The following is a 10,941-nucleotide window of genomic DNA, read 5'->3' on the forward strand; positions in this document are numbered from 1 at the left end:
ATTCACTAGAGAGGCTCCACAGTATACTTGAACTGCAAGAAGAAAGAATAGATGAACTTGAAGATGGATGAATAGAGATAAAAAGAAATGAAGAAAAATGAATACAGCTTCAGAGAAATGTGGAATACCATAAAAGCACACCAGCATATGCAGAATGGGAATACCAGAAGGAGAGGAGAGAAGTAAAAATATTCAAAGAAAGTTCTCCAAGTACTGCAAAACAATAACTTTATACATCCAGGAACTTTAGTGAACCCCAAGTATGATAAACAAAGAAATCCTCAGACACATCAAATTTAAAAGTGCTGAAAGTTAGGGCTTCCCTGGTGGCGCAGTGGTTGAGAGTCTGCCTGCCGATGCAGGGGACACGGGTTCGTGTCCGGGAAGATCCCACATGCCGCGGAGCGGCTGGGCCCGTGAGCCATGGCCACTGAGCCTGCGTGTCCTGAGCCTGCGTGTCCAGAGCCTGTGCTCCGCAACGGGAGAGGCCACAATGGTGAGAAGCCCACATACTGCAAAAGCGAAAAAAAAAAAAACATGAAAGTTAAAGACAGTATTTTGAAAGCAGCAAGAGAAAAACAACTATTTTCAAGGGAGCAAAGTTAACAATTGACTTCAACAGTAACAGTGGAGGCCAGAAGGCCATGGGTAACATATTCAAAATGCTCAAAGGAAAAAAATGTCAACCAAGAATGCTATATCCAGCAAAGGTGTCTTTCATAAATAAAGGTGAAATAAAGACTTTCTCAGATAAAACAAGATTTGAGAGAATTTGTTGCTAGCAGACTTGCCTTACAAGAAATACTTAAAAAGGAATAAAGGTTGAAAGCAAATGACACCATGTGGTAATTTGAATCCATATCAGTAAAGATAATTATATAAGGTATGATTCTCTAATTATAGAAGACAGCATAAATGTGTATTTTCCTTGTCTTAATTGTTATAAAAAGCAGCTGTATAAAAGAATATGTATATGTCATGGGGCCCATACTGAAATGTAAGGCATGTGTATTGTACTTGCTAGTAACAAGATAAAGGAGGTGGGTAGGAATTGTATTAGCATAAGGAAATTACTGTACAGTTGAACGACTTGGGGTTAGGGGCACTGACCCTTCGTGCATTTGAAAATCCATGTATAACATTATAGTTGGCCCTCCATATCTGCAGCTCTGCATCCGTGGATTCAACCAACTGTGGATTGTGTAGTACTATAGTATGTGTTCATTGAAAAAATTCCATGTGTAAATGGAATGCAGTTCAAACCCATGTTGTTAACATTTAAGTAGGTTAAATAATTATAATAGTATTGTTGGGTTTGTAACATTAATGGAATTTTATGTATAATATTACAAAAAGGAGGAAACAGGAATAGAGCTATATAAGATTAATGTTCCTATATGGAATTAGCTTAGGAAATCTGTAGCTGATCATAAGATGTATATGGTAAAGCCCAGAAAATCTTTTAAAAACCCTCAAACCCTCAAAAAGTACAGTGAAAATTCATTAAAGACATTAAAATACTACTTTGGAAAATATTCATTTAAAGCAAAAGAAAGCATTAAAGGAGGAATAGAAGAACAATAAAAGACAGACATAGAAAGCAAAAAGTAAAATTTTAGGCATTAATCCAATGATATTAATAACAGTAAATGTGACTGGATTAAGCAATCCAGTCAAATGACTGAGATTGTCAGACTGGATAAAATAATTATATACTGTCTACAGGAGATACACTTTAGATTCAAAGATAGATTGAAATAATAGACGGGAATAATAAGTGTCCTGCAAACAGCAACCATAAGAAAGCTGCAGTGGCTATACTTTGAGAGATAATAGACTTTAGAACAAAAAATGGTATGAGGGACATTTTATAAAGTAATAATAAGTGTCAGACCACACCAGGGAGGTTTAACAATTCTATATATACCTATTAACAGCACGAAAATACAAGAAAGCAAAAAACTGACACATGAAGGGAGAAATAGACAATACAACAGTAATGGTTGAAGATTTCAATATCCCCCTTTCAATAATGGGTGGAACAACTAGACAAGACCAACAATGAAACAAGACCAACAACACTGTAAACCAACTGATCTAACAGATATCTGTAAAATACTACTCTTTACAGACAACAGAATATACATTCTTCTCAAGTGCACCTGAATGTTCTGCAGGAGAGATCATGTGCTAAGCTATAAACCAAACCTCAATAAGTTTAAGAGGATAGAAGTAATGCAAAATGTTTTTCATCAACAATGGAATGAAATCAGAAATCAATAGAAAAAATTTGAGAAAAATTACAAATATGTTGTGTTTAATTGGGTTATTAAACACAACACTCCTAAATAACCAGTGGATCAAAGTAGATCAGGGGAAATCAGGAAATACTTTGAGATGAATAAAAATGACAATAAAATATAACAACTTATGAAATTCACCTAACATTGCTTAGAGGGAAATTTATAGCTATAAATGCCTGTGTTAAGAAAAAGAATTTGAATCAATAGCCTAACCTTCCACCTTAAGACACTGAAAAAAGAGCAAACTAAACCTAAAGCAAGCAGAAGGAAGGAAATAAAGACCAGAGCTGAAATTAATGAAATACACAATATGAAAACAATAGAGAAAAATCAATAAAACCAAAAGCTAATTCTTTGGAAAGATCAACAGAATTGACAAACTTTTAGCTAGATTAACCAAGAAAATAAAAGATTCTAATTACTAGAATCCAATGAAAGATGGGACATTACCACTGATTTTTTTTGGTCTTTTTTTATTGAAGTATAGTTGATTTACAATATTGTGTTAGTTTCAGGTGTACAGCATAGCTATTCAGTTTCATATATATTTCATATACGTGTGTGTGTGTGTATATATATATATATACTCCTCAGATTCTCTTTACTTATAGGTTATTACAAAATACTGAGTATAGTTCCCTGTGCTATACAGTAGGTCCTTGTTGGTTATCTATTTTATATGTAGTAGTATGTATATGTTTCCCTCCTACCACTGATCTTATTAGAAACAAAAGGATTGTGGGACTTCCCTGGTGCTCTAGCTGTTAAGACTCCGCACTTCTACTGCAGGGGACACGAGTTTAATCCCTGGTCAGGGAACTAAGATCCCGCATATTGTGTGGGATCTTAGTTCCCCCCCCCCAAAAAAAAAGGATTATAAGAATACAGTGAATGATTGTATGACCACAAATTAGATAACCTAGATGAAAAGGATAAATTAGTAGAAAAACTACTGAAACTGACTAAAGAAAAGAATAGACAAGCGGAATAGACTTCTAACAAGTGAACAGTTTGAAGTAGTAATTTTAAACACAAAAAAACTACCCACAAAGGAAAGCCCAGCTCAGTTGGCTTCACTGCTGAATTTAAAGAAGAATTTATATCAAATTTTCACAAAATAGTCCCAAAAATAGAAGATAAGGGAACACTTCCCAACCAATTTTATGAGACATTACCCTGATACCAAAACCAGACATCCTAAGACTACAGACCAATATCCCCTGTGAGGGATGTACAGGTCAACAAAATACTAGCTAACTGAATGAAGCAACGTAAAGAATGATACACCATGACCAAGTAGGATTTATCTGAGGGATGCAAAGTTAGTTAAACATCTGAAAGTCAACATAATATCAATCATATAAATACAATAAAAAACAAATTACATCTTTTTTTCTTCCATCTCAGTAGATGGAAGAAAAGCACTTGACAGAATCCAACACACTTTCATGCTACAAAAAATGTTCAACAAACTGGGAATAGAAAGGAGCTTTCTCAGCCTGATTAAGGGTATCTGTGAAAAATCCACAGCTCATACTATGCTTAGTGGTAAAAGACTGAGTGCTTTCTCTCAAACATGAGGAAAAAGACATGGATATCTGCTCTTACTACTATTCAGCATTGTACTAGAGTCTCTAGCCAGGGCAGTTAGGCAAGAAAAAGAAATAAAAGGCATGCAAATTGGAAAAGATGAAGTAAAAGTATCTCCATTCAGAGATGACATGATTTTATATATGGAAAATCCTAGGGAATCCACTAAAAATCTACTAGAACTAAAGATTATGTTCAACAAGGTCACAGGATAAAAGATCAGTATATAAAAATCCATTGTGTTTCTACACGTTTTCAATAAATGATCTGAAAATAAAACAGTTTCATTTACAATAGCATCAAAAAAATAAAATACTAGGGAATTAAATTTAACCAAATAAGTGCAAAACTTTTATTCTGAAAAGTATAAAACATCAAAGATCTAAGTACTTAGAAAAACATCTCGTTCATGGATCGGAAGACTTAACATTGTTAATATGGCAATACTTAAACTGATACACAGATGTGGTGTAATCCCTATCAAAATCCAAGATGAGTTCTCTGTAGAAATTGACAAGGTAATTCTGAAGTTCATACGGAATTGCAAGGGACCAGAATAGCTAAAACAATCTTGAAGAAGAAGGAAAGAGGTTTCACACTTCCCATTTCAACACTTATTCCACGGACTTACCTGGCGGTCCAGTGGTTAAGAATCCACACTTCCAACGCAGGGGGTGGGGGTTCAGCCCCTGATCAGGGAACTCAGATCGCACATGCCATGCAGCATGGCCAAAAAATTAACAAAACAGAACAAAAACTTATTACAAAGTAATGATAAGACATTATAGTATGGGCACAAAGACAGAAATAGATCATTGGAATAGAACTGTAAGTCCAGAAATAAACCTGTAAATCTCTTGTCAACTGATTTGTTAACAAGAGTGCCAAGACAATTCAATGGGGAAAGAATAGTCTTTTCAACAAATGTCAGTGGTTCAGCCGGATAGCCACGTGCAAAAGAATGTAATTGGACCCTTATCTCGTAACAAACAAAAATTAAAATGTATCAGAAAGAGGTAAACAAAAGAACTAAACTATAAAAGTTTTAGAAGACAACATAGGGGAAAATCTTCATTACCTTGTGTTTGGCAAAGAATTCTTAGACATGACACCAAAAGCACAGCAACAGCAAAAGGATAAATTTGACTTAATCAAATTTAATTTTAATTTAAAAATCAAAAAACTTTTGGTCATTGGATACCAACCATCAAGAAAGTAAAAACCCACAGAATGGGCGAAAATATTTGCAATCATATATCTGAAAAGGGACTTGTATCCAGAATTCATAAAGATCTCTTAAGATTCAGTAATAAAAAGGCAAATAACCCAATTAAGAAATGGGTAAAGGATCTGAACAGATATTTCTCCAAAGAAGGTACACAATGGCCAGTAAGCACATGAAAAGAGGCTCAACATCATCAGTCCTCAGGGAAATGCAAAGCAAAACCCCTAGGATGGCTAGAAGTTAAAAAGTCAGATGATAAGAAGTGTGAGTGAGCATGTGGAGAAATCAGAGCCCTCATACACCGCTAATAAGACCATAAAGTGGTGCAGCTGCTTTTGAAAACAATCTAGCACTTATTCAAACTATTAAGCATAGCTTTACCATATGATCAAGCAATTCCACTCCTAGTGTATAACAGAAATGAAAACATATTTTCACACAAACACTTGTACACCAATGTTTATAGCAGCATTATTCCTAATAGCCAAAAGGTGGAAATATCCAACTATCCATCAATGACTAATGTATAAACAATAAGTGGTATGTTTGTACAGGGAAACCTATAGAGACAGAAAATAGATTAGTGGTTGCTTAGGGGTAGGGATTGATAGCTAAAGTGTATGGAGTTTCTTTTGGAGGTGATGAAAATGTTCTAAAATTGATTGTAGTAATGATTGTTCCTATCTGTGAAAATAGTAAAAACCATTGAATTGTATACTTTAAATGGGTGAATAGTGTCATATTTGAAATATCTTAATAAATATTGAAAAAATGAAGCCCCCTCATAAGAAATAAGAAATAAAATACTGAACAAAAGTAGCATATAAGGGATTTCCCTGGTGGCGCAGTTGTTAAGAATCCACCTGCCAGTGTAGGGGGCACGGTTCGAGCCCTGGTCCGGTAAGATCCCACACGCCGCAGACCAACTAAGCCCGTGAGGCCACAACTACTGAGCCTGCGCTCTAGAGCCCACGAGCCACAACTACTGAACCCACGTGCCACGACTACTGAAGCACATGCACCTAGAGCCCATGCTCCACAACAAGAGGAGCCACCACAATGAGAACCCTGTGCACTGCAACGAAGAGTAGCTCCCGCTCACCACAATTAGAGAAGGCCCGCGTGCAGCAACAATGACCCAAATGCAGCCAAAAATAAATAATTATTTTTAAAAAGTAGTATATAAGCAGGAAAGAGAAACTGAAAACGAGAGCATTTTAAGAGCTTTGAATTGTTTGACAGTATAGTCAAGATGCTGGTCACTGTTAGACCTAAATTAAATATGCATACTAATAACCTTTTAAAAATAATAAAAATAGAGTGTGTAATATACATACAAGGAAAAGGGAAAGAGGGAAGATCTAAAATCAGGTAAGGAGGGAAGGGGGAAATAGGATGAATAGAAAGCACAAAATATTATAGAAGTAAATCCAAATATTAATAATCAGAAAATATAAACAAGCCAAACTGCCTAGTAAAATGGAGCTTTGTCAAACTACATTTAAAAATTTATACACTTACCGCTCTTGCCTTCTAAGATGGCCCACACTCTGTGGAGTGTTTCTCTCTAAATAAATACATTTCTTACCTTAAAAAAAAAATACACTTAATGTTTACAAGGGATGTACCTGAAACAAGCATACAGAAATATAAATTTCAATGAGGATTTATAGAACACAGTATCTAATAATGGGAAAGTATACATTTCTTTTGAATGGGTTAAACTAATGTATGGTAATGGAAATTATATCAGTGATTTCTTCTGGTGGGGGGAGTAGATTTACTGATAAAGGTCATAACATTTTTGGTAATGAAAATGTTTTATATCTTGGTTGGGGTGGTGGTTACAAAAATGTATAAATTTGTAAAAATTCATCTAACTATATACTTTAAGTGGATGCATTTTATTTTATGTAAATTATCTCATTTTAAAAGAATACTTTTTAGTTTATTTTGCTTTCCTAACTGTTCCACTAAAGAAGTCATTATATCCAAGCTAGCTCATGGTCTTGAAATACTGTTCCCACTAAAATTAATCAGACTTTCTGTTAAATGACTGATTCTAATTTTGGTGTGAGAAATGTATAAGCCTGGAGCATCTTATCACGCAAGAGAACGAAGGAAGCTAACCGCTACTATTGTCATATCAAAAGGACTCAGGAGCCAATATGAAGAGATTTCCACTTTCTAAAAATGATAAAAACTTGAATTTCAAAAAGAATAATTGCAATTGCTTGAAGCCCATAAATACATTTATATTTGTGAATTCATAACAATATAAAAATCGGTCACCTTTAGAAGATGATGGAAACCAATTCATTACCTTGAAAAATGGTAAATATGTGGAGAGAATCAAATACTATATCTTGTCTTTCCTCTATGGACTGTTATCTCTGAGTAACCAAGTAATACATGAGGGAAGCATTCCTTTATAAAATTATTTCAGCTAATGAATGGAAATCAAATTACAGAATCAAAATATTTTTCATCCCTCAGTGAATTAGTGGATCTGTGCAATGAGCAAGCCATGGTGGGGGGGAGAAAAGCATTATATGCTTTCTGATGAAAGAACACGAACAACCCAACCTACAGTTCTTGCCAAAGGAATCAAACCTGAATCTGACGAGGCCTCTGGATCCAACTGCCAATTTGTAGAAATTACAGAGCACAGAAGAACATGGTGAATTGCACCATGACTATGCAGTCAGCAAAATCCAGAATGTGTGGAACTCTGGGTAAAATGCCCTTGTTCTTCAGCAGATATATTGTGAGGAAAAGGGAGGGAAACTGAAATTTGTGCATTAAAAGGCGTTTAAAGGGCTTCCCTGGTGGCGCAATGGTTGAGAGTCCGCCTGCCGATGCAGGGGACACGGGTTCGTGCCCCGGTCCGGGAAGATCCCACATGCCGCGGAGCGGCTGGGTCTGTGAGCCATGGCCGCTGAGCCTGCGCGGCCGGAGCCTGTGCTCCGCAACGGGAGAGGCCACAACAGTGAGAGGCCCACGTACCGCCGAAAAAAAAAAAAAAAGGGTTTAAAAGACCTGCCAGTTAAAAAAAATTGGGAAGGCTAAATTACATTGTTTCAAGATGCATTCTTGGGCCATTAAAAACTTGATTCTTATAACTTAGGATGGTGGTTTATTTATTTATCTATTTATTTATTTATTTAGCTAGCCGTGGGCAGTGATAGTGAGATGGCATATGGAGGGACTTTTGGGGTGGCTATTGTTTCAATTAGTAGTTACAAGGGTGTTGCTGACCTTATCAAAATTTGCTAAACTAAAAAAAAATAAAAATAAAAATTCACTAGAAGTATACCTTTGTGTGATTTTTCTATTTCGGTTTTATTTTACAATTAGAAAGTTAAAATTAATTTTAAAAATAGATATTACAGACAACATTCTGCCAATAAGTTATAAATTTTAGATAAAATTTCTAGACATAAAAACTGATACAGATTCTTACAACTTTTAAAGAAAGTGGTTCTATAATTTAAAATCTTTCATTAAAGAAAATTCCAAAGGCAAGTTACTTTATAAACTAATTCTAATCATATGAAGAAGAAATAATTTATTTTATCCAATTCCTTCCAAAGAACAGTAAGAAACGGATTACTCACCAATTTATTTTCTATTCACTTTCTTCTTCCAAGATAAGAAAACCTGACTGAAGGAGTGTGTTGCATAACCCATTTCTTTCAACACACATTTTTTTGTTGTCTCCATATATTCATAGACTTTTCATATTATCCATTTAGCTGACCTCATCATCCAGTGCCTCAATACAGTTCCATTCCCATTCCTCTACTTTCCACATGTATCTTTCCTTTCTCTCAAGTCAGACCAGACTAAGTGAGTCAGTATGTGACTATTCCTGTGCTAATTTGTATAAGAGATCAGCTAATTGGTGAGCCTCAAGTGTCCTACATATCTGTTTTGGGTAAGGATGTACAGACTGGAGTTCCAAAACTGCCTGTCATGCCTGGAAGACTCTTAATTCTTTTTCATTCCACCCTATCTACTGCTACCTGCATTTAAATAAACAGCAGAGTCTGGTCTTTGAAGATGAATTTCCGCCTCTTGACATTTTCTATTCCTGGGCATCTGTAGTCTTTATTACTCTGGCTATCTAATCTCTTCAGCCTGTCCACTAAACTTCTCTTCAACTGGCCCCCATCAGGAGGTTTTCATGGAGGTCTTAAGCCATAAATTTCCTGGAGGAATGTTTCCGTTGATCAGGAGGCCAAAATGTTTTCAGAGATGTGCTTGAAGCTTGAAGGGTAAAGGAGAAGGCAAGGTAAGTGAGAGGGTGGATTTCGTGGAATAGAAATAATAGCCAGGGATTTGGTAGAGGCAAGAGGAGAGGGTCCTCCAAAACCAGGCTGTGATATACTTTATGAGAGATTCCTCATTCTTGTAGGAGTTTGGCCACCCCTATGATGCTACTGAAGGTTATAGTAGAATCTGGTTGGTTGGTGATGGATATTCCAATGATGAATCTATAGTACCTGGTAGGAGAATTCATAGTAGTGCTCAGAGAACTGCTGTCATCTCTTCTCCTGAAATCATAAAGGGAACCTGAGCTCCTGAGTGACTTCAGAGAGATGAAATATCCTGTAGGTAGTGATGGTGAATATTCAGTTTGAGGATGACAGACGCCTTCCTGGGTCTGAGGCTGCAACAGTAGCCAGCCCACATGCTGAAGTATGGATAGTAGCAGGACCTCTGCTACTGCTTTGATATTGAAGATTTGTTTCACTTGAAGAGGCTGCTGAACCTAAAAAATTGGTGCCCTCCTCTTCATCCTCCTCCAAATCTAAGAGGTGAAGACATCATCCTTGGTTCAACTGGGAAAGCCTTTAGTGATAATACCTGGTTGCCTGTCAAGAATAGCCCTCACATCTGGTTAAACAAGCTACTGCCAATGCTGCAGAGTTTGTGATCCTTTCAGGGGCTTGAAAATTTGGAATTATTCTGGCATAAAACCTTGAAGGGACTGGTAAGGCAGGAAATCAGAGATTTGAGAAGAATGAAAGTTTGAAATAGCTGTAGTGGAGAGTGAAATAGCTATAGCTCAGGCATTGATGAGGTACTACTTGAGGTTGGTGACCATGAACTTGTAAGTTGGTAGCAATCTGATTTTTTTGTGAGACTTTATGTAAGACGCAATTTAATGATTAGAGTTTAGGCTTTTGAGCCAAAGAAACCTGGACTGTGTGACGTTTATGGGTTACTTAATGTCTCTGAGCCTCATCTCTACAATCCTTTTCTCATAGGATCGTTGGAAGAAGTAAATGAATTATTATGTGAGAAGCACTTAGGAAAGTGCCTGATATACAGTAAGTCGTTAACAGATGTTAGTGTCAGGTCTTTATTTTCTCTAACATTGCTCAACTGGCTGAGGGCAGCAGAGGGACAGCAGAATTATCCAGGGTTAGGATTTTGCCTGACTGGTGCATAAAAGGACAGAAGGCAAAGGAGTTTAGCATGTTGACTGAAATTAATGATGCGATGAACCACAGATTAAGATGAACCATAAATCAAGAGAGAGGTAATGACAAAGAGAGTCACAGAAGTAGAAAACAAAGTTATGGTTACCAGGGAGGGACAAAGGGAGGAGGGATAAATTGGGAGATTGGGATTAATATATACACACCACTATATATAAAATAGCTGATAAGGACCCACTGTATAGCGCAGGGAACTCAATATTCTATAATGGCCTATATGGGAAAAGAATCTAAAAAAGAATAGATACATATATATGTATAACTGATTCACTTTGCTGTACACCTGAAACTAACACAACATTGTAAATTGTAAATA

The 10,941-nt window shown here is 36.2% G+C and overlaps 1 protein-coding gene across 11 annotated transcripts in view; it reads left to right on the top strand.

Moving 5' to 3' along the window:
- The window catches only part of TRIM33 (tripartite motif containing 33), a 181,661-nt gene that overhangs the window by 146,628 nt on the left and 24,092 nt on the right, over positions 1 to 10,941 (top strand). For 3 of the 11 annotated variants that reach the window (XR_009538829.1, XR_009538833.1, XM_060139272.1), the window contains exon 22: positions 9,296 to 9,381. The exons of the other annotated variants lie outside the window; for them this stretch is intronic. The gene's annotated coding sequence lies outside the window, so the exon portion shown is untranslated. Of the gene's footprint in view, positions 1 to 9,295; positions 9,382 to 10,941 lie in introns of those variants that run through there. 11 annotated transcript variants of the gene reach the window in all.

This window comes from Lagenorhynchus albirostris, chromosome 2 (genome assembly GCF_949774975.1).
Source record: "Lagenorhynchus albirostris chromosome 2, mLagAlb1.1, whole genome shotgun sequence".
NCBI lineage: Eukaryota > Metazoa > Chordata > Mammalia > Artiodactyla > Delphinidae > Lagenorhynchus > Lagenorhynchus albirostris.